The following is a 5,105-nucleotide window of genomic DNA, read 5'->3' on the forward strand; positions in this document are numbered from 1 at the left end:
GGCATGAAAGTTGTATACATGAAAGTTATGTAAACATCTTTGCGACAGTTAAATTTTTTAAAAGCTGCCCAAAAAGAGCAAATCTGTTCAAGTGTATAGTATTATGAAGCTTAACATCACAAAAGTAAGCCTCAAACACCTAACAAGTTTGCAACAGTTTATAAAATCCTAAGAGCTTCTCCAAAAAAAAAAAACCAATTCTCCCAAAAAAACATTGTTCTCACAGTCAAGTTTCCTAAATGCTATTACAAGGCATAGTGAGATGTCCAAGGTGTCATATTTCTTCATGTCTTTGGATTGATGGATGGTGGATTAGGAATGAATTTGAACAGTCTTGTTGTTGCTGTGCTTGCTGCTGCCAATGTCTCCTTGGAAGCTGCTGTACTCGGTCCTGGCCTGACTTGAGATGGTTGTGGGCCATGTGGAGCACCTTGTGGTTGAAGCTGTGGTGGTGCAGGCTGACTTGGAGGTGGGAGTGAACTGGGGCAAAGTGGGGTAGGTGGCCTGAATATCTTCTGTTTGGGTCTGATTTTTGAAGTTTTTGGTTGAACTGTTTGGTGAGCTGTGGATGGAACTTGAAGTGGAGGCCTAAATGGTGTACCTCTGGTTGTGAGTTGGTCTGCCACGGGAACTGGTGTTACAGGGTTTGGTGTTGCTGCCACAGCACTTGGAACCTGTTTGTGATACATAAGACGGTATTCATGAGACTTAGGATAAATAACAGTTTAAAGGGTCAACATTTCACAATAATATATAAAACTTACATCTGGAGCCTGGCTAGATGCAGCCTGGCTAGATGCAGCCTGGCTAGAAACAGCCTGGCTAGATGGATCACTTTGGGTGTTAAGAGCATCCTGTCCAATTAAGTTGACCAATGTTGATCATTACTATATAAATCCTCAAATATTGAACTAAACATATATATACACCAAATATCCAGATTACTAAGAATAAATAAAATACTAACATCATCTTTTGGTGCTGACTGTGATAGTGGAAGGACAACTAGTGACTGACTTGTCCCACCTTTCTTGGACTTCTTGGTCTTAGGTTTCCAGTTGGGGTTAGATGGAGCACCCTTGCATGTCTTGTAATTATGTCCCTCTGAGCCACATTTACTGCAAGTTACCTTAAAGGATCTCTTCAGCTTGGCACCTTGCTGCATCATTGGTTCAGCCGGATCCTTTTGTCTGTTGTGTACCTTTGGTCTGCCTATTGGTCTCTTTATGATGGGAGGATCTGGTCTTGAATACTCACTCCGTGTCCAAAATTCCTGACTAGGCACCGGTTGAATAGAATATGAATATGTCTTATGGATTGACTCCATGCATAACCATGGATGAACATATTCTTCTGGTTGATCATGTCTTTTCCTGATTGCTGCTACTGCATGGATACAGGGCATGCCTAAAACAGACCAATATCATGCACTAGTTAGCAATAAACCAGATAATTTAGAACAGTAAACCATATAATTCAGAACAGATTTAACATATAATTAGAACTAACCAGTCAGCTGCCACTTGTTGCATGAGCAAGTTTGCTTGATGAGATCCACATCTACCTTTGTATTCTTACGACTCACTTCAAATCTCTTACGTTCCTCGTCACCTGTCCACTCTGCAAGCCACTTGTTGCTGGGCCTTATAAGACGATCCAGCCTTTTCTGCTGAACAGGTGCGAGCTTTCCAGAATAATTTTCTAGTAACTGCTTATGTTTGACCATCCTCCTCATCAGATAGCACCTAATTTCTTCACACATTGTGAGAATAGGCTTGATTCTATAGTTTACTATCTTCGCGTTGAACACCTCACACATGTTATTTGTGAGGTTGTCCACTTTTGGTCCATGTGAGAAATAGGCCTTCACCCAAGTTGCTGGCTCAAATTTCGATAGATACTCTCATGCACCCTGGTTAATTCGCTTGAGTTTTTCCATTTGCTCCTTAAATTCTGGTATGGTGGTGCATTTAGCACAATCCCAAACCACCTCCCGAATATAGAGGTCCTTAAAACGGTTGATAAAATTTTTCCAAATGTGCATCACACAGTTTCGGTGATGGGCATTTGGCATAACTGACTTCAATGCAGGTAACAATCCCTACATAGCAGTTGCACAATCATATCAAGTAACACAACAGTTATGATACATTTGCTACCCAATAACATAATATTAAAAATTGAATTTTTATGAAACCTAATTATTATTTAGATAGTTTTTAATTATAATATATAATTAATTAAAAATTTTCATAAATATCTAAAATAATCGATACAATTTTATTTGATACGAGTTCAGAGAGTTTGTAAAAGAAAGGAATATATTAATAAAGATTACATGGATTGAATTATTGTAGAAGTTACATGATTAGAAGTACATGCTGCTATATATATATATATAGTATGTGCAGCAGAGTTATAATGGAAACTAACTAATTAACTTGCTTTGATTATAACATTAACTAATTAACTTGCTTTGATTATATCATCAAGAAGTCAACATATATAGCATATCACGATTGGTAACTAACTAATTAACTTGCTTTGATTATAACATTAACTCTTATCTTAATAATCTTCATTATGAGTATAACAAGTTATGCAGCAGTAGTAGTACATTCATAATAAGTACATTCTTACAAGTTATAACAAGTTATGCAGCAGCAACTTCCTATGATTATAATTTTAACTTATATTTCTATAGCAGTAACTTCCTATGATTATAATTTTAACTTATATCTCTATAAATTTTTATACTTATGCAGCAGTAACTTCCTTTGATTATAACTTTAACTCATATCTCTATAAATATTGAATACTTATGCAGCAGTAGTACATACATAGCAAGTAAAACAGCACTAATTCATATCAAGTTATGCAGCAGTAACTTTCTTTAATTATAACTTTAACTGATATCTCATTAAATTTTTATACTTATGCAGCAGTAGTACATACATAGCAAGTAAAACAGCACTAATTCATATCAAGTTATGCAGCAGTAACTTTCTTTAATTATAACTTTAACTGATATCTCATTAAATTTTTATACTTATGCAGCAGTAGTACATACATAGCAAGTAAAACAGCACTAATTCATATCAAGTTATGCAGCAGTAACTTTCTTTAATTATAACTTTAACTGATATCTCTATAATTTTTTTTACTTATGCAGCAGTAGTACATACATAGCAAGTAAAACAGCACTAATTCATATCAAGTTATGCAGCAGTAACTTTCTTTAATTATAACTTTAACTGATATCTCTATAATTTTTTTTACTTATGCAGCAGTAGTACATACATAGCAAGTAAAACAGCACTAATTTATATCAAGTTATGCAGTAGTTGTACATTCATACTAAGCTAAACAGCACTAATTATATTAAGTAAAGCAGTAGTTGTATACAGCTACTAAGAAATAACCTAGTATTCAATAACACTCATCATTAAAGAATTACATAACACTATGGCAATACATAAAGTAATTAAAGTTTACCTTTTGTTGGTCGGACATAAAGTTCCAACCATGAGTCTGCACATCCCCCAAATCCTCTTGGAGCAGAGTCAAAAACCACTTCCAGGACTCCTTAGTTTCAGACCTAGCTACTCCGTAGGCAACCACGTAAAATTGGTTATTTGCATCCTGAGCCACTGCTGTGAGGAGTTGTCCACCGTAATAAGTCTTCAGAAAACAGCCATCAAGATGTATCAATGGCCTACACCCACTCTTGAACCCCTGTTTGCATGCTTCTAAGCATATATAAAGCTTATCAAAAATAGGGGGGATTGAGGTATAGGAGTGACACACAACTCTGCCCTAGACCCTGGATTGCTTCTTAATATCTCAAACAAGTAATCTCTAACATTACTATACTGCTCCCTCTCATTACCCATGATTCTCTCTCTTGCCTCTCTAACTGCTCTGTAAACCATTTTTGGATGTGCAGTGAGTGAGAATTCTTCTCTGAGAAAGTCAATAGCCTCACTTGTCCTCATATGAGGCTGTGTACTCATTCTCTTCTCAACCTTCAAGCTAATCCAATGTTGATCAGCCGCATTACTTCCCATGTCCCTTGCACATGTATGGTCATTTTTGTAAGTCTTCACCTGGTAGCATTGCAGAGATTTATTGTATGATAAATGAACCAGCCACGGACACTCATCATCCATGCATCCCACCCTCACTCTCTCTTTGTCATTCTTAATCCACCTAAGCTCCCTACCCTCAGCAATGAATGAGTCTTTTACAACTTCCTTAAATCGCTCTATGGTGGCAAACCTAGTCCCTAACTCAAATCTCCCCTCTCCATGCTCATAATCATCATCAAACTCAGGGAATTTATGCTTGTTAGATTCATCATCTGATGAAATAGGTGTATGTAAATTCTCAGATTCATAATCATATACCGGGTCATCATCATCATCTTGGATCAGGCTCACATAGAACCTAACATGTTGGTCCCTGTTTGGTTCTGGGCCTCTGTTGGGCTGCACATTAGGATCAGACCCAACATTATTTCTGGTCTGCTGCTCATTGGGTCCACTACTTTGTCCCATCTTCTTCCACGTCTTCCTGTTTCTTTTAGCACTTGTCTTATTTGCAGTTGTCTTCTTTGGAGACACAAATTTTTTCTTTCCCTTCATTACTCTCTGCCTTTTGCTACCTTTCTCATCAGCACTGGTATCATCATCATCACTATTACTTTCAAATCCGGGAGGTGGAGGTTTGTAGGGCTCATCCTCCGTACTCTCGTACCCATCATCAGATGACGAACTCTGATCATCCACCAAAATCTCTCCATCATCAGGACTGTTAGTTTGCTTTCCAGCATCCTCCACAATCTCAGGTTCATCAACAGGGTGGTCAAAGTATAGGTAAAATTCATCCGTCTCTGTATTCTTCATTTTGTTCTCTCGCATTGCGTTAATCCCTGCATCTCCTGTCAAAATATGCAGCCCAGACTCAATATCAGGACTCCTTGGATCATACCAATAAACTGTCTTGTATGATTGGTACCCCAACCCCTTGAACAATATGATCAAGTCTCCGAAATTAACGAAGTCCAGGTCCATTTCTGGAAACTTCTCCACCTTCCCATTTTTGTA

The sequence above is a fragment of the Arachis hypogaea genome, chromosome 12 (assembly GCF_003086295.3).
Source record: "Arachis hypogaea cultivar Tifrunner chromosome 12, arahy.Tifrunner.gnm2.J5K5, whole genome shotgun sequence".
Lineage (NCBI taxonomy): Eukaryota > Viridiplantae > Streptophyta > Magnoliopsida > Fabales > Fabaceae > Arachis > Arachis hypogaea.